This window comes from Heptranchias perlo, unplaced genomic scaffold (genome assembly GCF_035084215.1).
Source record: "Heptranchias perlo isolate sHepPer1 unplaced genomic scaffold, sHepPer1.hap1 HAP1_SCAFFOLD_487, whole genome shotgun sequence".
NCBI classification, from domain to species: domain Eukaryota; kingdom Metazoa; phylum Chordata; class Chondrichthyes; order Hexanchiformes; family Hexanchidae; genus Heptranchias; species Heptranchias perlo.
The window spans coordinates 69,961-95,296 of NW_027139502.1; the positions used below are offsets into that span (position 1 = coordinate 69,961).

The window sequence follows — 25,336 nt, forward strand, 5'->3', positions numbered from 1 at the left end:
TATTTAGCAACTCTGCCATTTCCTGATTTTCAATTACAATATCACCTCCATCTGTCTTTAAGGGGCCCACATTACTCTTAGTCACCCTTTTTTCTCTTAATATACCTGTAAATACCTTGATTGTTGTCGTTATTTTCCTTCACAAGTTTTTTCTCCTTTTCCCTTTTTGGACCTCTTCGGTTTTTTCGTTTCAGCACCACAATAAACAAGACTTCGCTGTAAAGTTCAGCTCAATAGTTCTCCAATGTCAGAGCGAGAATTGTCTGAACCCCGAATTTATTTAATGTAACAAACACAAGCACACTTAATCATCGGTGTATCAACGCACTGATGGATACACAAAGATAAACACAGCGAGAAATGCAGGCAGTATCAGGATGCACAGGTAAACGGACAAGGGAAATAGACAAAGATAAAACGGTCTGTGCCTCGAACAGACAGTAACGTGTCACTGATCGATATTAGTGAGACGAGGTGGGGAACAGGTGCTGTGAATTGGTGCTGTGGTTTAGTTGGTTAAAGCATCTGTCTTGTAAACAGGCGATCCTGGGTTCAACTCCCCGCAGTGCCTTGTGTTACTTATTATTTTTACCTAATTTGTGGAATTCAGCGACAAAGTCACACTTTGGAATTGGTATTTGTTCAGGTTTGAGGAGGAAACCGATATCAGAATGACTGTTCAAAAACACCATTTCATCGCACAGACAGACCTCTCATAGAATGTGTCTGTAACACTTTAATTTAAGGACACGTTCTTGTTTCTGGGCTCGTCGGGGTCAGGGTATAATTCACGATTTATGTCATAGAGGAGCGAATGGTTGTCTCCTCGACCTCCGGATAGCAGTGATAAAGTTCGAGGATACACAGAAGCGGACAGGGTGGTCGGGGTCTGGAACTCACTGTCTGAAAGGGTGGTCGAGGCAGAAAACCTCAACTCATTTCAAAAGTACATGGATGTGCATTTGAAGTGCCGTAACCTACAGGGCTACGGACCAAGCCCTGGAAAGTGGGATTAAGCTGGATAGCTCTTTTTCGGCCGGCACAGACACGATGGGCCGAATGGCTTCCTTCTGTGCTGTAGCATTCTCTGATTCTATGATTCCGTGTGTGGGAAGGGATTCACTCAGTCATCACACGTACTGAGACACCAGGGAGTTCAAAAGTGACGACAGGAGTTGGATTCTGCTGTTAATCCCATCCAGGACTGAACCATGTTCATTCTGACAGTTGGGGTTTGTTTCTCCTGATGTTAATAAGCCCTATAACTGGGCTGGAGTTTAATATTCTGGATATCTGTTAAATAAATCAGCTTTGTTTTAAACCCTTGTTGTAGATTTTGGTCTTTCCCACCTGAGTGTTTAGCATCACCTGACTGGAGCTCAGAAAGGACAATCTGGGGGGAGGATCGTCCGGTGGGAACAGAACTTCAGCCTGGACACAGTCCTTCAGGGCCACACTGAGAGGGGCAAACGGCACTTTGGTCTTTCTCGTCTCTCTTCACTGACAGAAAAGTCACCGTGAGGCATCCAGTCTAAAAATGACCGTGGTAATTATTCTATGAAGATTTAACCTGTTTGTGTGACAGTCCTGAGTCTACCATTTAAGGCTGGTGTTAACTCATTTAAAATAAACCCGTTTAAAATAAATGGGTTATGAATTGTGATTTCCGTGAAGCCAATGTTCCATTCCTTTATATGATTCATGTGCCTGCTCTCCGACAACAGGGTAAATGGTGGAATATCAGCCCTGCTCAGCCGGCAATGATCACGGTACATTTTCTTGCAGACAAAACACACATTGAAACCCTGGAACTTTGAGGCGATGAATCCTGAGGGAAAATGAAATTAGGGCTCGAACCATCAAACTTTTGCACCAACCGATAGCACCACCGAGACAGGTGAAGAATTCACCCACTGAACCAGTAACTCATTGAGCTGAACTTTTTGATTGCAGTGACCAATAGAACAGTTGTCTCCATCCAGTCCAAAATGAATGGTTGAAACTTGCAGGAGTGAAAATCCAACGAGCCGGTCTTCACTCTTAAACCAGCAACTGTGAAGTTAAGAGAAACGTGCCGGAGAAATACTCGATTTCAGCGCGGTGACACTGGGCCAGAGTAAAGCTCAGTTAATATGATCGCCGAGTGGTGAGAGGGTGGATTTGGAATTCCTGAGCGACCGCACTGCGCATTTTCCAGATCTGCTTGGAGCACCAATCCCTTCAATTCATCACTTACAGGGACAATTCGATTCTCGGTTTCTTTTCCCTGAGCTTGGTGAAATTTTTAAAAATTGAAAGCGACCAATATCAGAGCGAACCTCGTCACCGACATGCTCACAGATACAGAGCGGCCACACTCTACTTCAGTGAGATGAAAGACCAGAGCGGTTTCAAGGTCGAATGTAATTGCAAAGAAAGCTCGATCAATGAAAGTGCAGGTCATTGAGGTGCCTTGAAAGTCCTGATTGTTTGAACTGAATTTCTTCCGAAAGCGCTTGAGATTCAGGTGGAGTGATTTGGGGACTTCCTTTCCCTCTTTGCAAAAGTTTGAACCGCAGATCAAGATCAAAAGTCCCGGGCTAAATTAGGGATTCGCCGGGATATGAACCTCGCATCGAGAATTATACCCCGACCTCAATGAGCCCAGAAACAAGAACGTGTCGTCACATTTACGTGTCACGGTCACATTCTAAACTGGTTTGTCCTGTGCTGTACATTACTGTCTAAATATTACAGATAAGCAGAGCACTTGAGCTGTCACAGCTGTGACTTTGACTTTTCTCCCTCTCCTCCCGATCTCCCCGGCAACTGCGACTAACCACAATCTTCTCTCACACTTCATCATCAGGAAGTTCCGAGCCTCGGTTTTCAAATGAAATAACGCCCATCTCTTCAATCACCGACAGCCCAGAGAGAGTTTCATAATTTCAGCTCCCACTTTGCCCAAATCCTCCTTAAAGTACCATGAAAATAATTGTCCTTAAGTCACTAATAATATAATTAAGAACTTTTATTGTCTGGGGTTTTGTTTCAGATTCCACGGCTTTTAAAGATCACTGCTGATGTTCAACGAATCGCCTCTTGGTTGGAGGCTTCTGTGTGGGAAAGATCAGGAAGCGATAATTGAGAGACCGATGATGAAGCTGTTTGATGGGAGCACTGGGGACACAGACCGTGCGCGGCTCCAGTGGAGCAATCGGTCAGCGCGCGTTATTTCTACAATAATTATACACTCGAGAAATGCTGGGGTTGTGAGTTTCAGCGCCATCTAAAGTAGTTGAACCTTCTAAACATTTTGACCGGAGTTCAAGGTACAACCGGTTCCATAACACATCGACTTCTTCATGTCCCCATGTGGGCACTGAGGCTCCTCTGTCCTCCCGTCTTGCAATAGCAGGTGAGAGTTTATTTGTTTATAGGAGGGAGAGGGGGCGATTGGCGAGAGCTGAAATGGTAAAGCGGCCGGCACGACATCTTTAAATCTAAAGAACCAAAAACACAATTCTTCTTTCCGTGAAGCAGGGATTCATCGGTTTGAAGTGTCGTGTAGGGAAAATTCGGGAGGCAAATCTGCTGCCTGGTGTCACGGTGTAACGGGTGAAATTATTCAGCTTTCAATTGTTGATCGGCTGAAATGTCGAGAGGCCTTTTCCATCTCCCGTGTGGAACAAGTTCAGCTTTTGAGCCATTGGGTAAAGTGTTTTTTTTAATTGCTGCGAACGAATGACAAGAAATTTTGTACAAACAAGAAGAATTGTAAAATCACGAGTTCTCTGTCCATGTTTCTTACATCATGTTCAACAGAAACAAGGATTCTCCTCAACACGTTGCTGAAAATTGTAAAAAGGAATTCTCCCCTTCTTCTCCATCGACAGGGATAATTCAGAGTCCCACCATGAATCTGTATGATGGAAACCAATCCAACAGCGAGCCTGGATAGCTCAGTCGGTAGAGCATCAGACTTTTAAAACAGGTGGTGATCTGAGGATCCAGGGTTCAAGTCCCTGTTAAGGCTAAAAGTTTTAAAACAGCTGGCAAGTTCTGCTTTTCCAGCGGACCAACATCAGCGAAAGGAGCAAGAATTGGCCATTCAGTCCCTCGAGCCTGCTCCGCCATTTGATAACGTCATCGCTGATCTTCGGCCTCAAATCCACTTTCCCGACCTATCCCCATATCCCTTGAGTTCCTTCGTGTCCAAAATTCTATCTACCTCAGTTTTGAATCTATTCAATGGCTCAGCATCCACAGCCCTCTGGGGTGGAGAATTCCAATGGTTCACAACCCTCTCAGTGAAGAAATTATTCCTCATCTCTGTACCAAATGGCCGGCCCCTTATCTTGAGATTATAACCATTAGTTGTGGACTCTCCAGCTCGGGGAAACAGCATCCCAGCATCTACCCTGTCGAGCCCTCTAAGAATTTTACATGTTTCAATGAGAACACCTCATTATTGTAAACTCCAGAGAATATAGGCCCATTCTGCTCAATCTCTCCTCACAGGACAACCCTCTTATCCCAGGAATCAATCTAGTGAACCTTTGTTGCACCCACTCTAAGGCAAGTGTATCGTTCTGCAGGTAAGGAGATCAAAACTGTACACAGTACTCCAGATGTGGTCTCACCAAAGCCCTATATAATTACAGCAAGACTTCCTTTTCCTTGTACTCCAACCACCTCGCAATAAAGGCCAACACACCATTTGCTTTCCTAATTGCTTGCTGCATCTGCATGTTAACTTTCTGTGATCCGTGTACAAGGACACACAAATCCCTCTGAACACCAACATTTCATACTCTCTCACCTTTTAAAAGATATTCTGCTTTTCTATTCTTCCTACCAAAGTTAATAACCTCACATTTCCCCACTTTATACTTCATTTGCCAACTTCTAGCCCACTCACTTAACCTGTCTGTATCACTTTGCATCCTCTTTGCGTCCTCCTCACAGCTTACTTTCCCACCCAGTTTTGTATCGTCAGCAAACTTGGATACATTACACTCGGTTCCTCATCTAAGTCATTAATATAGATTGTAAATATCTGAGGCCCAAGCACTGATCTTCACGGCACCCCACTAGTTACAACCTGCCAACCCGAAAATGAACTGTTTATTCCAACTTTCTGTTTTCTCTACGTCATCAAATCCCCAATCCATGTTAATATATTACCCAGAATCCCATGAACCCTAATCTTGTTCAACAAACTTTTGTGTGGCACCTTATCGAATGCCTTTTGAAAATCCAAATATTCTACATCCACTGGTTCTCCCTTATCTACCCTGCTATCAACACCCTCAAAACCTCAAATAGATTTGTCAAACACGATTTCCCTTTCATAAAACCGTGTTGCATGTGCCTAATCATATTATGATTTTCTAAGTGCCCTGTTACCACGTCCCTAGTAATAGATTCTCGCAATTTCCCTCCTACTATTGTCAGGCTAAAGGTTCTGTAGTTCCCTGTTTTCTCTCTCCCTCTTTCTTGAATAACGGGGTTACATTTGGTACCTTCCAATCCATGGGGACCTTTCTCGTATCATGGGAACTCTGGAAGATAAAACCAGTGCATCCACTTTCTCTGCAGCCACCTCTTTTTAAACCCAAGGATGTCGGCCATCAGGTCCAAAGAATTTGTCAGCTTTTAGTCCCATTAATTCCTCCAGTACTTTTTCTTTACTAATCTTAATTGCTTTAGGTTCCTGTACATTTCCAGCACCCTGCACATTTGTAGCATGACTTCACTGCTTTTGTGCTCCATCCCCCTAGACATTAAAGCCAATATTCCGTTTGCCTTCCGGATTACCTGCTGCACCTGTATGTTGAATTTTGTCTTTCTTGCACGAGGAAACCCAAATCCCTCCGTACTGCAGCATTTTGTAGTATTTCTCCATTCAAATAAAAAAGCAAAATATTTTTTTCCTCCCAAAGTGAATGACTTCACATTTTCCCACATTATATTCCATCTGCCAATTTTTTGCCCATTCGCTTAACCTGTCAATATCCCTTCGCAGACACGTTGTGTCCTCATTGCAACTTGCTTTTCCACCTATCTTTGTACCATCAGCAAATCTGGCCACAAGACACTTTGTTCCTTCATCCACATCATTGATATACATTGTAAATAATTGAGGCCACAGTACTGATCCCTGCAACACCCCACGAGTGAGATGAAATGCCTATAAATTTCCGCTCCTCCTATTGGTCCGGAACTCTCCTTAATCGCCAGGGCGGGATTAATGGTGAGACTGGCGGTCCCGAGGTGCATTTGGAAAATAAAAATTAATTGAACCCTTCAGTTGCAACATTTAATAAAACGAAATTAATAAAAGTCACTGAAAATTTTTTTTCTGGAGTTCACCAAATTCGGGGTGGAGGGGGGACTTCTATGCTGTGTGCTTGTGCCGGTTTTAATGGCTCGAAGCGCTGGGGTTTCAGTTTATTTTATTATCCTTGGTCCAAACGCGCTCTCCCTGCTTCTGATGTCTTTGCTTTTCGTCCTGATATTACGATCATCAATGGCGGATGTATCACCCAGCATGCAGCGCGGTTCAGATTGTGCCCTATCTGAATCAGTGGAGCCCAGCGCGCAGGCGCAGTAGTGCCTCATTACCGGTCAGTGTGTCCTGAGCATGCGTGGCCAGTCGAGGCTGCGGGAGGAGCGCGTTCGGTGCAGGTCAGAGGATCGGAGCAAGAGGCTCAATAAACCCCGGGGCCCGGGTCCGGGCTCAGGCCCAGGCTCAGGCTTTACAAACCCCGAGTGCGGCCCCAGACCCGAATATAAAACAGTGAACATTATCCCCCCCTCACTACCCGCCGGGAAATGAAGGGGAAATGGGGATCGGTCAGGGAGCGTCTGCAATTGAAGGAGAAATGGGGATCGGTCAGGGAGCGTCTGTAAATGAAGGAGAAATAGTGGTCGGTCAGGGAGCGTCTGTAAATGAAGGGGAAATGGTGATCGGTCAGGGAGCGTCTGTAAATGAAGGAGTAATGGTGATCGGTCAGGGAGCGTCTGTAAATGAAGGAGAAATGGTGATCGGTCAGGGAGCGTCTGTAAATGAAGGAGAAATGGTGATCGGTCAGGGAGCGTCTGTAAATGAAGGAGAAATGGTGATGGGTCAGGGAGCGTTTGTAAATGAAGGGGCAATGGTGATCGGTCAGGGAGCGTCTGTAAATGAAGCAGAAATGGTGATCGGTCAGGGAGCATCTGTAATTGAAGGAGAAATGGAGATCGGTCAGGGAGTGTCTGTAAATGAAGGAGAAATGGTGATCGGTCAGGGAGCGTCTGTAAATGAAGGAGAAATGGTGATCAGTCAGGGAGCGTCTGTAATTAAAGGAGAAATGGAGATCGGTCAGGGAGCATCTGTAATTGAAGGAGAAATGGAGATCGGTCAGGGAGTGTGCACATGAAGGAGAAATGGTGATCGGTCAGGGAGCGTCTGTAAATGAAGGAGAAATGGTGATCGGTCAGGGAGCGTCTGTAAATGAAGGAGAAATAGTGATCAGTCAGGGAGCATCTGTAAATGAAGGAGAAATGGTGATCAGTCAGGGAGCATCTGTAATTGAAGGAGAAATGCCGATCGGTCAGGGAGCGTCTGTAATTGAAGGAGAAATGGCGATCGGTCAGGGAGTGTCTGTAATTGAAGGACTGGTGATCGGTCAGGGAGCGTCTGTAAATGACGGAGAAATGTGATTGGTCAGGGAGCATCTGTAAATGAAGGCGATATGTGATTGGTCAGGGAGCGTCTACAAATGAAGCAGAAATGATGATCAGTCAGGGAACGTCTTTAAATGAAGGAGAAACGGTAATCGGTCAGGGAATGTCTGTAAATGAAGGAGAAATGATGATCGGTCAGTGATCGTCTGTAAATGAAGGAGAAATGGTGATCTCTATATCTTTATTCATCCGAGCTCGAGCTTTGGATGCTGTTCCTTTCCTCCTCGTGGGAATCTGTCTACTCTGTACCCAAACCCACTCCTCCTTGAAGGCCTCCCACTGTTCAATTACTGTTCTGCCTGACAATTTTTGATTCCAATTCACCTGGACAAGATCCCTTTTTAACTCACTGGAATTTGCCCTCCTCCAGTTCAGAATTTTCACATTTGACTGTCCCCTGTCCTTTTCCATAAATATTCTAAACCTAATGAGATTATGATCACTGCTGCCCCACTGAAACATGCTCCACCTGCCCCACTTCATTCTCCACACCGAGCCCACTGCTGTACTCACACTCTCTCACTCACTCTCTCACACTCACTCCCTCCCTCACGTTCACTCTTTCATACTCACTCACATTCACACACATTCACTCTCACATTCACTATCTCACACTCTCTCACTCACTCACATTCACTCACATTCACTCTCACATTCACTCACACACTCACTCACACTCACTCTCTCACATTCACACTCTCACTCTCACTCTCACATTCACACTCTCACATTCACTCACACTCTCTCTCTCACACTCACATTCACTCTCTCACATTCACTCACTCACACTCACTCTCTCACATTCACACTCTCACTCTCACTCTCACATTCACACTCTCACATTCACTCACACTCTCTCTCTCACACTCACATTCACTCTCTCACATTCACTCTCTCACATTCACTCTCTCACATTCACTCTCTCACACTCACTCTCTCACATTCACTGTCTCACATTCACTCTCTCACATTCACTCTCTCACATTCACTCTCTCACATTCACTCTCACACTCACTCTCTCACCCTTTCACTCATGGTTTCGGGCCACTGAAAGATGATGTGATGAGTTTGGATTTCAGCACAGGGAAGAGGGAGATTGTGTGGGATGGGGATTTACAGCTTTGAGGCACAAGAGAGGAAAGAAGGTTTTGTAGAAACTAGAATTGTCTGTTCTGAATTTCTACCCTGTACTTACAGTGATGACTTTTATAAACTCCTTTATAGGGTATTAGATGGGGAGGATTTGCAGAGGGAAACTCAAACCAAACAGCACGCCAAGATCTGACAGAGTCACTCGATTCATCAGGACCTGAATATCATCGGCCTTTGAATGTGGAAGGAGAAATGTTTGTCTGTTCTAACTGTGGGAGAAGATTTCAAACATCAGTGTGAGTGGGAAAGCACCGAGACACACACACCCGAGTGAGAGTGTTCCAGTGCACTGACTGTGGAAAGAGCTTTAACCAGTTACACAGCCAGAAAAAACATCGCACCATTCACAGCGGGGAGAAACCGTGCACGTGTTCTGTGTGTGGACGAGGCTTCAACTGATCGTCAAACCTGGAGAGACACAAGGACACCCGGACCATGGAGAAACCGTGGAAATGTGGGGACTGTGGGAAGGGATTCAATTACCCTTCAGAGCTGGAAACTCATCGACGCATTCACACTGGGGAGAGGCCGTTCTCCTGCTCCGTGTGTGGGAAGAAATTCACTCATTCTTCCACCCTGCTGAGACACCAGCGAGTTCACTCCGATGAGAGACCTTTTAAATGTTCTGACTGTGAGAAGAGGTTTAAAAGCAAAAGGAATCTGCTGACACACCAACGCACTCACACTGGGGAGAGGCCGCTCACCTGCTCCGTGTGAGGGAAGGGATTCACTATTTCATCCAAACTGCTGACACACCAACTTGTTCACACTGGGGAGAGACCTTTTTAATGTTCTGACTGCACGAAGAGCTCTAAATACAGATACAAATTGTGAAGACATCGACACACTCCCGCCAGGGAGAGGCCGTTCACCTGCTCCCTGTGTAAGAAGAGATTTACTCGGTCATCACACCTGCTGAGACACCAGCGAGTTCACACTGATAAGAGACCTCTGAAATATTCTGAATGTGAGAAGGGATTTAAAACAAATGATCTGAAACACCAACACACTGACACTGGGGAGAGACTGTTCACCTGCTCCGTGTGTGGGAAGGGATTCACGAATTCATCCCACCTTCTGAGATATCAACTTGTTCACACTATTGAGTGACCTTTTAATGCAGTAACTTTGAGAACAGCTTTGAAAGCAGAAATGAACTGCTGACACATCAACTCACGCACATTGTGCAGAGACTGTTCACCTGCTCCGTGTGTGGGAAGGGATTCACTCAGTCATCACATGTGCTGAGACACCAGCGAGTTCACAAGTGACTGCAGGGGTTGGATTCTGCAGTTAATCCCATCCAGGACTGAACTACGGTGTTTAGAGTCAGGAAGAACAACGTGTAAGGATTAACCCATTAACAGATAGAATTTAGTATAATTATAATCAATAGTAGAAGTAGAACAAAATGTGCTGTGAATCTTTGTATCTATAAATGTAAACTGTACTGTGTATTAATATAGAATGAAACATGTAACGTGTATTCAATAAGAAAGTGGGCCGAGAAGGATGCATGATGGTTATTATAGTCAAGTTTGCAGTTAAAACTAAAAGGATGCTGACAACAGTAAAGTGGGAATTAACAGACCTAAGGGAGGAATGTGCTGTAATAGCATAATGTCTAAAAGACATGGAGATAAAGGGACTGAAGGTTCATTAAATCAAGGAGTCACGCAGGCTCAGGCCTCTCCATCTCGAGCCTCCACAAGCCAGTCAGTAGAAGTCTGTTTATACAAACGGTTCTGTGAAGGCTGGCAATGTAAACTCTAAATAAGGTTCTGTTAAGTCTGTAACAACAATGCACGGATGGGACCAGGAGTTATGCTTGGAATGTAACTTCTGAAGGTTGAGAGACATGAATAATGGTCAGGCTGAGAGATGATGATGTGAGAGTGAACTGCTCATAAACTGAAAAAGGGAATAAGAAGAGACCTCAAAAGCTGAGGAAGGTGCACAAGATTCTGGCAAGGAAGAAGAGAACTTTTCAGTCAACAGATCACAGCAAGAGAGAGAGAGAGACCGCACCGTAGTCACTTGGAGGGATAGAGAGAGAGAGAGAGAGACCGCACTGTAGTCACTTGGAGGGATAGAGAGAGAGAGAGAGAGAGAGACCGCACCGTAGTCACTTGGAGGGATGGAGAGAGAGAGAGAGAGACCGCACCGTAGTCACTTGGAGTGAGAGAGAGAGAGACCGCACCATAGTCACTTGGAGGGAGAGAGAGAGAGACAGACCGCACCGTAGTCACTTGGAGGGATAGAGAGAGAGAGAGAGAGAGACCGCACCATAGTCACTTGGAGGGATAGAGAGAGAGAGAGACCGCACTGTAGTCACTTGGAGGGATAGAGAGAGAGAGAGAGAGACCGCACCGTAGTCACTTGGAGGGATGGAGAGAGAGAGAGAGAGACCGCACCGTAGTCACTTGGAGGGATAGAGAGAGAGAGAGAGACCGCACCATAGTCACTTGGAGGGAGAGAGAGAGAGACAGACCGCACCGTAGTCACTTGGAGGGATAGAGAGAGAGAGAGAGAGAGAGACCGCACCGTAGTCACTTGGAGGGATAGAGAGAGAGAGAGAGACCGCACCGTAGTCACTTGGAGGGATAGAGGGAGAGAGAGAGACCGCACCATAGTCACTTGGAGGGAGAGAGAGAGAGACAGACCGCACCGTAGTCACTTGGAGGGATAGAGAGAGAGAGAGAGAGACCGCACCGTAGTCACTTGGAGGGATAGAGAGAGAGAGAGAGAGAGACCGCACCATAGTCACTTGGAGGGATAGAGAGAGAGAGAGAGAGACCGCACCGTAGTCATTTGGAGGGATAGAGAGAGAGAGAGAGAGAGAGAGACCGCACCGTAGTCACTTGGAGGGATAGAGAGAGAGAGAGAGACTGCACCGTAGTCACTTGGAGGGATAGAGAGAGAGAGAGAGAGAGAGACCGCACCATAGTCACTTGGAGGGATAGAGAGAGAGAGAGAGACCGCACCGTAGTCACTTGGAGGGATAGAGAGAGAGAGAGAGAGACCGCACTGTAGTCACTTGGAGGGATAGAGAGAGAGAGAGAGACCGCACCGTAGTCACTTGGAGGGACAGAGAGAGAGAGAGAGAGAGACCGCAGCGTAGTCACTTGGAGGGATAGAGAGAGAGAGAGAGACCGCACCATAGTCACTTGGAGGGAGAGAGAGAGAGACAGACCGCACCGTAGTCACTTGGAGGGATAGAGAGAGAGAGAGAGAGACCGCACCGTAGTCACTTGGAGGGATAGAGAGAGAGAGAGAGAGACCGCACCGTAGTCACTTGGAGGGATAGAGGGAGAGAGAGAGACCGCACCATAGTCACTTGGAGGGAGAGAGAGAGAGACAGACCGCACCGTAGTCACTTGGAGGGATAGAGAGAGAGAGAGAGAGAGAGACCGCACCGTAGTCACTTGGAGGGATAGAGAGAGAGAGAGAGAGACTGCACCATAGTCACTTGGAGGGATAGAGAGAGAGAGAGACCGCACCGTAGTCACTTGGAGGGACAGAGAGAGAGAGAGAGAGACCGCACCATAGTCACTTGGAGGGATAGAGAGAGAGAGAGAGAGAGAGACCGCACCGTAGTCACTTGGAGGGACAGAGAGAGAGAGAGAGAGAGAGAGACCGCACCGTAGTCACTTGGAGGGATAGGGAGAGAGAGAGAGAGACCGCACCATAGTCACTTGGAGGGACAGAGAGAGAGAGAGAGAGACCGCACCATAGTCACTTGGAGGGATAGAGAGAGAGAGAGACCGCACCGTAGTCATTTAGAGGGATAGAGAGAGAGAGAGAGAGAGACCGCACCGTAGTCACTTGGAGGGATAGAGAGAGAGAGAGACTGCACCGTAGTCACTTGGAGGGATAGAGAGAGAGAGAGACCGCACCATAGTCACTTGGAGGGATAGAGAGAGAGAGAGAGAGAGACCGCACCGTAGTCACTTGGAGGGATAGAGAGAGAGAGAGAGAGACCGCACCGTAGTCACTTGGAGGGATAGAGAGAGAGAGAGAGAGAGACCGCACCGTAGTCACTTGGAGGGATAGAGAGAGAGAGAGAGAGACCGCACCGTAGTCACTTGGAGGGATAGAGAGAGAGAGAGAGAGACCGCACCGTAGTCACTTGGAGGGATAGAGAGAGAGAGAGAGAGAGACCGCACCGTAGTCACTTGGAGGGATAGAGAGAGAGAGAGAGAGAGACCGCACCGTAGTCACTTGGAGGGATAGAGAGAGAGAGAGAGAGACCACACCGTAGTCACTTGGAGGGATAGAGAGAGAGAGAGAGAGAGACCGCACCGTAGTCACTTGGAGGGATAGAGAGAGAGAGAGAGAGAGACCGCAGCGTAGTCACTTGGAGGGATAGAGAGAGAGAGAGAGACCACACCGTAGTCACTTGGAGGGATGGAGAGAGAGAGAGAGAGAGACCGCACCGTAGTCACCTGGAGGGATAGAGAGAGAGAGAGAGAGACCGCACCATAGTCACTTGGAGGGATAGAGAGAGAGAGAGAGAGACCGCACCGTAGTCACTTGGAGGGATAGAGAGAGAGAGAGAGACCGCACTGTAGTCACTTGGAGGGATAGAGAGAGAGAGAGAGAGACCGCACTGTAGTCACTTGGAGGGATAGAGAGAGAGAGAGAGAGACACCGCACCGTAGTCACTTGGAGGGACAGAGAGAGAGAGAGACCACACCGTAGTCACTTGGAGGGATAGAGAGAGAGAGAGAGAGAGACCGCACCGTAGTCACTTGGAGGGATAGAGAGAGAGAGAGAGAGAGACCGCACCGTAGTCACTTGGAGGGATAGAGAGACAGAGAGAGAGAGACCGCACCGTAGTCACTTGGAGGGATAGAGAGAGAGAGAGAGACCGCACCGTAGTCACTTGGAGGGATAGAGAGAGAGAGAGAGAGACCGCTCCGTAGTCACTTGGAGGGACAGAGAGAGAGAGAGAGACCGCAGCGTAGTCACTTGGAGGAATAGAGAGAGAGAGAGACCGCACCGTAGTCACTTGGAGGGATAGAGAGAGAGAGAGAGAGAGACCGCACCATAGTCACTTGGAGGGATAGAGAGAGAGAGAGAGAGAGAGACCGCACCATAGTCACTTGGAGGGATAGAGAGAGAGAGAGAGACCGCACCGTAGTCATTTGGAGGGATAGAGAGAGAGAGAGAGAGAGACCGCACCGTAGTCACTTGGAGGGATAGAGAGAGAGAGAGAGACTGCACCGTAGTCACTTGGAGGGATAGAGAGAGAGAGAGAGAGACCGCACCATAGTCACTTGGAGGGATAGAGAGAGAGAGAGAGACCGCACCGTAGTCACTTGGAGGGATAGAGAGAGAGAGAGAGAGACCGCACCGTAGTCACTTGGAGGGATAGAGAGAGAGAGAGAGACCACACCGTAGTCACTTGGAGGGATGGAGAGAGAGAGAGAGAGAGACCGCACCGTAGTCACCTGGAGGGATAGAGAGAGAGAGAGAGAGAGACCGCACCGTAGTCACTTGGAGGGATAGAGAGAGAGAGAGAGAGACCGTACCGTAGTCACTTGGAGGGATAGAGAGAGAGAGAGAGACCGCACTGTAGTCACTTGGAGGGATAGAGAGAGAGAGAGAGAGACCGCACTGTAGTCACTTGGAGGGATAGAGAGAGAGAGAGAGAGAGACCGCACCGTAGTCACTTGGAGGGATAGAGAGAGAGAGAGAGAGACACCGCACCGTAGTCACTTGGAGGGACAGAGAGAGAGAGAGACCACACCGTAGTCACTTGGAGGGATAGAGAGAGAGAGAGAGAGACCGCACCGTAGTCACTTGGAGGGATAGAGAGAGAGAGAGAGAGAGACCGCACCGTAGTCACTTGGAGGGATAGAGAGACAGAGAGAGAGAGACCGCACCGTAGTCACTTGGAGGGATAGAGAGAGAGAGAGAGAGAGAGACCGCACCGTAGTCACTTGGAGGGTTAGAGAGAGAGAGAGAGAGACCGCTCCGTAGTCACTTGGAGGGACAGAGAGAGAGAGAGAGAGACCGCAGCGTAGTCACTTGGAGGAATAGAGAGAGAGAGAGAGAGACCGCACCGTAGTCACTTGGACGGATAGAGAGAGAGAGAGAGAGAGACCTCACCGTAGTCACTTGGAGGGATAGAGGGAGAGAGAGAGAGAGAGACCGCACCGTAGTCACTTGGAGGGACAGAGAGAGAGAGAGAGAGACCGCACCGTAGTCACTTGGAGGGATAGAGAGAGAGAGAGAGAGACCGCACCGTAGACACTTGGAGGGATAGAGAGAGAGACCGCACCGTAGTCACTTGGAGGGATAGAGAGAGAGAGAGAGAGAGACCGCACCGTAGTCACTTGGAGGGATAGAGAGAGAGAGAGAGACCGCACCGTAGTCACTTGGAGGGATTGAGAGAGAGAGAGAGAGACCGCACCGTAGTCACTTGGAGGGATAGAGAGAGAGAGAGAGAGAGAGACCACACCGTAGTCACTTGGAGGGATAGAGGGAGAGAGAGAGAGAGACCGCACCGTAGTCACTTGGAGGGACAGAGAGAGAGAGAGAGAGAGACCGCACCGTAGTCACTTGGAGGGATAGAGAGAGAGAGAGAGAGACCGCACCGTAGTCACTTGGAGGGATAGAGAGAGAGAGAGAGACCGCACCGTAGTCACTTGGAGGGACAGAGAGAGAGAGAGAGAGAGACCGCAGCGTAGTCACTTGGAGGGATAGAGAGAGAGAGAGAGAGAGAGAGACCGCACCGCAGTCACTTGGAGGGACAGAGAGAGAGAGAGACCGCACCGTAGTCACTTGGAGGGATAGAGAGAGAGAGAGAGAGAGACCGCACCGTAGTCACTTGGAGGGATAGAGAGAGAGAGAGACCGCACCGTAGTCACTTGGAGGGACAGAGAGAGAGAGAGAGAGAGACCGCACCGTAGTCACTTGGAGGGATAGAGAGAGAGAGAGAGAGACCGCACTGTAGTCACTTGGAGGGATAGAGAGAGAGAGACAGAGACCGCACCGTAGTCACTTGGAGGGATAGAGAGAGAGAGACAGAGACCGCACCGTAGTCACTTGGAGGGATAGAGAGAGAGAGAGAGAGAGACCGCACCGTAGTCACTTGGAGGGATAGAGAGAGAGAGAGAGAGAGACCGCACCGTAGTCACTTGGAGGGATAGAGAGAGAGAGAGAGACCGCACTGTAGTCACTTGGAGGGATAGAGATAGAGAGAGAGAGACCGCACCGTAGTCACTTGGAGGGATAGAGAGAGAGAGAGAGAGACCGCACTGTAGTCACTTGGAGGGATAGAGAGAGAGAGAGACCGCACTGTAGTAACTTGGAGGGATAGAGAGAGAGAGAGAGAGACCGCACCGTAGTCACTTGGAGGGACAGAGAGAGAGAGAGAGAGAGACCGCACCGTAGTCACTTGGAGGGATAGAGAGAGAGAGAGAGAGACCGCACCGTAGTCACTTGGAGGGACAGAGAGAGAGAGAGAGACCGCACCGTAGTCACTTGGAGGGATAGAGAGAGAGAGAGAGAGAGAGAGACCGCACCGTAGTCACTTGGAGGGATAGAGAGAGAGAGAGAGAGACCGCACCGTAGTCACTTGGAGGGACAGAGAGAGAGAGAGAGAGAGACCGCACCGTAGTCACTTGGAGGGACAGAGAGAGAGAGAGAGAGACCGCACCGTAGTCACTTGGAGGGATAGAGAGAGAGAGAGAGAGAGACCGCACCGTAGTCACTTGGAGGGACAGAGAGAGAGAGAGAGAGAGACCGCACCGTAGTCACTTGGAGGGAGAGAGAGAGTGAGAGAGAGAGACCGCACCGTAGTCACTTGGAGGGACAGAGAGAGAGAGAGAGAGAGACTGCACCGTAGTCACTTGGAGGGACAGAGAGAGAGAGAGAGACCGCACCGTAGTCACTTGGAGGGATAGAGAGAGAGAGAGAGAGAGACCGCACCGTAGTCACTTGGAGGGAGAGAGAGAGAGAGAGAGAGAGAGCGCACCGTAGTCACTTGGAGGGACACTCCCGAGGTTTCAAGGAACACTCACTATTTCTCTTTGTTAAGTATCACCTTTTTGCACTAATTGTGATGTGATTAATAAATCGGTTTTGCCTTTAACCGTAATACCAGTACCAGTGGTGATCTTGTTGTTGTCAGGAACCAGTCCTCAGATTGGATCAGATTATAATCCTGAAAATAGTGGTTTAAATCCTACAATTGGCGACCACGAAGGGACTATTTCTGACAACAGCTAAAACCTGGTGGGGGATAGTTACATAATATAAATTGATTATTTCTCCATTAAAATGCAGTGAGTGGGGGATAGTGACATAATATAAATTGATTATTTCTCCATTAAAATGCAGTGAGTGGGGGATAGTGACAAAATATAAATTGATTATTTCTCCAGGAAAATGCAGTGAGTGGAGTTTAGTTACATAATATAAATTGATTATTTCTCCAGTAAAATGCAGTGAGTGGAGTTTAGTTACATAATATAAATTGATTATTTCTCCAGTAAAATGCAGTGAGTGGGGGATAGTTACATAATATAAATTGATTATTTCTCCAGTAAAATGCAGAGTGGGCGATAGTTACACAATATAAATTGATTATTTTTCCAGTAAAATGCAGTGAGCGGAGTGCACACCCACCACGGGTGGTCTCATAAACTGAGGACAATCAGTTCTTTCCTTGGTTTGAGTTTTATGCAATCTGGGGATTTAGTTCAGTGGTCGAGCGCATGTTTTTGCATGTGTTGAGGTCCTGGGTTCAACTCCCAGCATCTTCCTAATTAATTTTCCACCAGAATTACCCACGGAAAGTTGAATGACGCTTTCTGAGCTCAGCGAGTTCCAACTTCTGAGGCTCCACAAGCATTAAATTGTCCCGGAGCGGGACTTCATCTCACGGTCCCCTCAACAGCTCAACTCAAAGCAGCCGCCGACTGAGGGGAATGTGAGACGGTGCAATATCGAGCGAGCAGTCCCAGCTCTTGTTCCTGTTTGACGCTCTGTCATTCTTCCATCTCACTTTATGATTCAGAGGTTGGATTTCAGTCTTGTCACTGACCATTAGCGATTGGGTTTTTTTTATTTCCGCAGATTTTTTTTGGAAAGTTCAAAGTAAAGAGGAGCAGAAACCCCGTGAACTGAAGCAGAGGTTGAACATTGTGAACACACGGGACCGCTGGGCATCTCGATATCCTGGAGAGACGGAGCAGAAAGCTCACGGCTTCACTTCTAAAGTGTCTGCTTGTTAATTTCTCAGGTATTTTTTGACCCGTGGGGATGTAGCTCAGTGGAAGAGCGCATGCTTTGCATGTATGAGGTCCCGGGTTCAATCCCCGGCATCTCCAAACAAGTTAAATTTCCAATTTTGGATTCAACTGTGAGAATATCATCTGAGACTCGCCTCACATTCACACACAAGGAGAGACAAGAGTTTCTTCACCTCGCGAAAAACCGAACGCTCCGCACAGAATATAATTCAATGGGAGAGCGCCCACGGTGTTTCAATGGCTCCCATCTCATGGTTGAACAGCTTGCCCAGTGATCGATTATTTCCAGTTTCACAGATTGGGGGGAAGCAGCGGACCGGCGTTCCGACCACAAAGAGGGAAGAATAGTCTGGATGTTGGGAGCTTCTTTTCCCACAGAGCACTGAGCATCTGGAATGCATTCCCGGCTCGTGTGGTGGGTGCTGACACTCTCTGGTGCGGTGGGTGCTGACCCTCTCTGGTGCGGTGGGTGCCGACTCCCTCTGGTGCGGTGGGTGCCGACCCTCTCTGGTGCGGTGAGTGCTGACTCTCTCTGGTGCGGTGGGTGCTGACTCTCTCTGGTGCGGTGGGTGCTGACTCTCTCCGGTGCGGTGAGTGCTGACTCTCTCTGGTGCGGTGAGTGCTGACTCTCTCTGGTGCGGTGGGTGCTGACTCTCTCTGGTGCGGTGGGTGCTGACCCTCTCTGGTGCGGTGGGTGCTGACTCTGACTCTCTCCGGTGCGGTGGGTGCTGACCCTCTCTGGTGCGGTGGGTGCTGACTCTGACTCTCTCTGGTGCGGTGGGTGCTGACTCTCTCTGGTGCGGTGGGTGCTGACCCTCTCTGGTGCGGTGGGTGCTGACTCTCTCTGGTGCGGTGGGTGCTGACCCTCTCCGGTGCGGTGGGTGCTGACTCTCTCTGGTGCGGTGGGTGCTGACTCTCTCTGGTGCGGTGGGTGCTGACTCTCTCTGGTGCGGTGGGCGCTGACTCTCTCTGGTGCGGTGGGCGCCGACTCTCTCTGGTGGGGTGGGCGCTGACTCTCTCTGGTGGGGTCGGTGCCGACCCTCTCTGGTGCGGTGGGCGCTGACCCTCTCTGGTGGGGTGGATGCTGACCCTCTCTGGTGCGGTGGGTGCTGACTCTCTCTGGTGCGGTGGGTGCTGACTCTTTCCGGTGCGGTGGGTGCTGACTCTCCGCCTTTTTTCTGTTTTTTTCTGGTTTGTAACCGCTCCCAGGAGATTCCATGTTCCCGGTGGGTGGGGCTGGTGGTGTGTTGGAAGTGTCCAGTCACGATGCTCCAGGCATGTGGGGCAGGATTGATGAACGAGCTGGTCTTTTCCTGCCCGTCATGTCCGTCTGTTACCCCAGATCGTCAAGGTGTTTTTAGTGAAGTGATCTTTAAACACAAAACCCTCACCTGTGCCCAGTCCTGCGTCCGTCTATAGTGAAATGAGACTCAATGCTGTCTGGGCCTCACCTTGTCCTCCTCCTTTTACATTATTATATTGTCCGCACACAGTGATATGTTTGGTTAAGATGAAAATACAAATTATCCGTTCTGGGCTCCTCCAGTCTCTCTGTGTTTCTCTCTCCTGCTAAACTGACTGACTGTCAGATAATAGTAACTGGTGTCGTCTCCATCCCGTTCTCAACACCCAGACACGACTAGTGACTGAATAAATTCAACACTCACAGACAGTCCAGTGTCAGACAGTTACAGACGGTTTCTCTCCACCTTTCCTTACAGGACTGGCGAATGATGAATGCCCCGTCAGACCGGTTGATATACAGTAAAAGGGACAGTGACCGTCTCACCAATAGCACCGGAGGTCTGTTCACAGACACAGAATCAGTCTTTCCCTTTCTATCAGTGTGTCTATATTACGCTCAGTAACAGTATCCCGCCTCCTTGTACAGCACTAGGGAGAGAGAAAGACAGACAGACAGAGAGAGACACACAGACAAACAGACACAGTATCAGTCTCACACTTCCCATCAGTGTGTCCGGTTCACACTCAGTAACAATATTCCACCTTCATGTACAGCGCTAGAGAGAGATAAAAACAGACAGGCACAGTATCAGAATTACACTTCCTATCAGTGTCTCTGTATCACTCTCAGTAACAGTCTCCCACCTTCATATGCTGTTCAAAAGAGTGAGAGAAACTGACCTGTAATGTCCCGTTTTCACCCAGGAACAAATTGGAAAATATTCCATTCCAATTTCTATTCCAAGGTGGAGTGACAGAAGATGCAGTCTCATCTCTCACTGATATTATTTCAGAGACAGACACATTATTAATCCCACTATCAGGGACAGTGTCACACATTTAACCCTGTCTTGCATGTTGTCCCCTCTGCAATCTTGCAGCTCAGGGCCGTTCTGTATTACTCTCAATGACCGAGAGTTTCACTCCGATTGAAATAAACTGGGACTGTTGCTGCCTGATATTAATCCTACACGGTCCCAGCAAATACACCGACTCCCACTTTCCTCCCCCGTTTCTCCAGGATTGGTTTGAGGAATCCTCCCTCCAGTTTCGGAGTCAAACGTGACTTTATCAGTAAGGGAGCCAAGAATGAACAGAACCCATTGGCTCATTCCACAGCCGCTCACTTTATCTCTGAAAGACTCTTTACCATCAAAAGAGCCCGAGAGAAACAGCAGGGATGGAAACCTCGAGTTTAATAGTTGGAGATTGTAAAGTCAGTCTGGATTCCAGCGTTAGGCACTGGTGGAATCCCATCTGTTTCCCATTCTGGTGCCTGTTCCTGCACTGCCTGTGGAGCCCATTCCCTCTGACCTTTCCCCCAGACCCACTTCCTTTGCTCAGACAGGCGGGAATGGAGAGATCACGGCCCCCGGGGGAAGGGAGCAAAGAGCAGCCTCGTTACAGCAGCTCATCGCTCCGGGACCGTGTCCGCAGATGGGCTCAGAGATCGGCATTGAGTCCGGGGGAAGGGCAGGGGGAGTCCGGGGGCTGTTTGTAAGAGGCGGAGTGGATCAGGAACTGGTCCCGGAACATGGAGTGAGAGGGGGGAAGGGAGAGGTCATTCTCGGGCTGTGTGTGGACAGGGTGTGTCCAGGGGAAGGGAGAGAGAATGGGAAGAACCTGCTATTAAAACCATTGCTGCTTTCACTCCCCAAACCAGGAGTGAATGGTCCTGGTTCAGTTCCAGTCTCACCCTGTTTATTGTTATTGGACAGTGAAGAGTGGAAACAGAGCCGGACAGTAAGGATGTGGGGAGTTATACAAAGAGCATCTATTGCAGGCAGCAGGTGAGAAGTGTGAAGGACACAATTTAAACAGCGGCTGTTTCGTTTCGGTTGAACGGTTAGTCCCATGGGAGAGGGGATTAGAAACCTGACCTGGACAAAGGTCCCTGCCCCATCGGGTAGTCCCATTCATGGATCAGTGCAGGGGTTGGGTTGTGTCTGGATGTCACTAAATTGTTGTAAAACAGCCCAACACACCTGGTGTGCAGAAGCTGAGTGCTGCAGTGGAGTCAGACACTGACACTGTTTGTATCACTGGTTTTCATTTGTGGATATTCAAAATGATCATTAGAGATATTAAACTGATCACTTTTCCATTTTCAACCTCACCGTTTCTTGAGTTACAAGAGATAATTTTCTTTCCACAGGCGAATCCTTGAATGATCCAGAATGAATGTGATGTTTCCTCCACCCGAGGCACAAGGAGGAGTGCAGCCAGCTCCTTCTCACACACAGGAGGTACATTATCACCCACCGAGCACAGAGACACAGACAGGTCATCAGTTCCACAGTCTCAGACAGTAGAAGTACTCAGTCCCACACTGATCCCAAGTTCCAGAGACACACTTTCAATCCAACATTCAAACAGAGTGGGTGAGGCAGACACTGTTCCATTTGCCCCGAACTCAGTCCCGCTGACAGGTAGATACAAAAATCCCAGTCCAAAATCACACTCTCAGATTGAAAGGCACTGTGTCAATCTCACAATCGGGCAACATAGCTACGAATTCAATACCAGAGAGAAATCACACATGGTATCCGATTGAAAGGGACAGAATGAATCCCAATAATGTACCCGAGATTCCAATTGAATACTATCCCAGAACTCTCTCACACATGACTTTAATACATGCAATATCCATTCGAAAAGTGAACCATTTGCTACAAATTGCAGACAAATCCAAACCTCACGTACAGTATCGATTGAGAAATACTGAAAGATAGCAAACCTGAGAAGCAAATCAGATACCTGTTCAGAATGCACTCGTAGAATGAAATTTAAAGATAGAGTATCAATTCTATTAGTGCAGACTGAGATACACATTATATACCAGTCCAAAAATCTCATACAATATTAGACTGAAGGATACAGTATCAATTCCATTTCTACAGACTGATCTACACATTACAAACCAATTCAAAAATGTCACCTTATCAGTTTGAAAGATTCATTATCATCCACAATATTACTCACAGAGATGCAGATTTAATAGTAGTCCAAAAAGCACACAAATTATCTGATTAAAACCTCCAACATTAAATCCTAAAGTTCGTCCATATTTACAAATTAAATAAGGAGTAAAACTCTTCAAACATTAAGATATTAAAGCTGAAGTATTGAACGCAATAATGTAATCTGAGAGAATAATTACGTACAGATACAGAATGAAACTCACATTCAGATACAGTACCAGAGACACACAGACACAGAATGAATCCAACACTCACAGATACAGAAGGAATCCCAAACTCACATACAGTACTAGAGACTGACAGACACAGAGTTAATCCCACACTCTCATCAAGTACCAGGGACTGATAGGTACAGTATGAATCCCACACTAACATGCAGTATGAGTAACTGCATATTTAGGATGAATTCAACTCCCACATACAGTACTGGGGACTGTATATAAAGAATGAGTCCCACACTCACATGGAGAAACAGAGACTGACAGATACCGAAAGAATCCCACACTAACACACAGTATGAGAGACTGCATATAAAGAATGAATCACAAACTCTCACACACACTGCTGACAAGATAGAGAATCAATCCCAAGTTCACACACAGTATCAGAGACTGACAGATACAGAATGAATCCCACACTCGCACACAGTACCAGAGACTGAGAGATACAGAATGAATCCCACACTCTCACACAGTACCAGAGACTGACAGATACAGAATGAATCCCACACTCACACACAGTACCAGAGACTGACAGATACAGAATGAATCCCACACTCACACACTGTACCAGAGACTGAGAGATACAGAATGAATCCCACACTCTCACACAGTACCAGAGACTGACAGATACAGAATGAATCCCACACTCACACACAGTACCAGAGACTGAGAGATACAGAATGAATCCCACACTCTCACACAGTACCAGAGACTGACAGATACAGAATGAATCCCACACTCACACACAGTACCAGAGACTGACAGATACAGAATGAATCCCACACTCTCACACAGTACCAGAGACTGACAGATACAGAATGAATCCCACACTCTCACACAGTACCAGAGACTGACAGATACAGAATGAATCCCACTCTCACACAGTACCAGAGACTGAGAGATACAGAATGAATCCCACACTCTCACACAGTACCAGAGACTGAGAAATACATAATGAATCACACACTAACATACAGTACCAGAGACTGAGAGATACAGAATGAATCCCACACTCTCACACAGTACCAGAGACTGACAGATACGGAATGAATCCCACTAAACTATCATAGAATCAGCACAGACCAGGGATCAGGGCATTTACCCAGTAAACTATCAGAGAATCAGCACAGACCAGGGATCAGGGCCTTTACCCAGTAAACTATCAGAGAATCAGCACAGACCAGGGATCAGGGCCTTTACCCAGTAAACTATCAGAGAATCAGCACAGACCAGGGATCAGGGCCTTTACCCAGTAAACTATCAGAGAATCAGCACAGACCAGGGATCAGGGCCTTTACCCAGTAAACTATCAGAGAATCAGCACAGACCAGGGATCAGGGCCTTTACCCAGTAAACTATTAGAGAATCAGCACAGACCAGGGATCAGGGCCTTTACCCAGTAAACTATTAGAGAATCAGCACAGACCAGGGATCAGGGCCTTTACCCAGTAAACTATCAGAGAATCAGCACAGACCAGGGATCAGGGCCTTTACCCAGTAAACTATCAGAGAATCAGCACAGACCAGGGATCAGGGCCTTTACCCAGTAAACTATTAGAGAATCAGCACAGACCAGGGATCAGGGCCTTTACCCAGTAAACTATTAGAGAATCAGCACAGACCAGGGATCAGGGCCTTTACCCAGTAAACTATCAGAGAATCAGCACAGACCAGGGATCAGGGCCTTTACCCAGTAAACTATCAGAGAATCAGTGTCCCAAGGTGTCCCGTGCGCAATCCTGTCGGAGAAAATTCAGTGCTCCCACCGCCGAGTGGTTCCATTCCCAATCAGGGAATTAACTTTAACAAGAGTTATGAACTTAATAAATAATTACATGAAGCTAATTAAACCCTGTTCGTAGTTGAATGACTGTTTTAATCACCATTAATCAACCAATAACTTTCTATTTCAGACTGAAGGAGATGCTGACGTGGTTACCGAGAGTCAGTCAAAACTTTAATAAGATTTTTGTGCTTTGCATGTGATGAAATTTCATCATTTTACAGACTGCATCTTAAGAGTGGGATTGAAAGCTCAGTGTAGCCGTTGTTAAATTTAACATTAACAGGCAATTGTCGCCGTTTATCACAGGAACGCCCGAACCGGTTCTCCGATGAAGATGAAAGTAACGCAACGGGGAACATCTGATCCAACACGAAAGGCATCGGGCTGTGATAAAAATCCCCACCGTTTTGCTTTTCCAAAATAAAGGGTGTGACATTTATCCTCTGAAAATAGAAACAGTCTGGTCTCACTCACTGCAGAAATCTCTCTGTCACAGCGAACCAGCTCTCCTACTGCGAGTGTGACCTCCCTTCGGGCCTTTCGGGGGCTTGTCTCAAGATGAATTGTGATTTCCCTGAAGCCAATGTTCCATTCCTTTATATGATTCATGTGCCTGATTTCCGACTGCAGGGTAAATGGTGGAATATCAGCCCTGCTCAGCCGGCAATGATCACGGTACATTTTCTTGCAGACAAAACACACATTGAAACCCTGGAACTTTGAGGCGATGAATCCTGAGGAAAAATATAATAAGGACTC

At 47.7% G+C, this 25,336-nt stretch overlaps 1 protein-coding gene and 2 non-coding genes across 3 annotated transcripts in view; all 3 read left to right on the top strand.

Annotated features, from left to right (window-relative positions):
- The window catches only part of LOC137313831 (zinc finger protein 79-like), a 172,404-nt gene that overhangs the window by 68,858 nt on the left and 78,210 nt on the right, over positions 1 to 25,336 (top strand). The window lies entirely within an intron of this gene.
- Positions 3,931 to 4,015, top strand: trnak-uuu (transfer RNA lysine (anticodon UUU)). The gene is given in 2 exon segments: positions 3,931 to 3,967; positions 3,980 to 4,015. It is a non-coding gene; the product is annotated as a tRNA-Lys (tRNA).
- Positions 18,132 to 18,203, top strand: trnaa-ugc (transfer RNA alanine (anticodon UGC)). Its single transcript has one exon. It is a non-coding gene; the product is annotated as a tRNA-Ala (tRNA).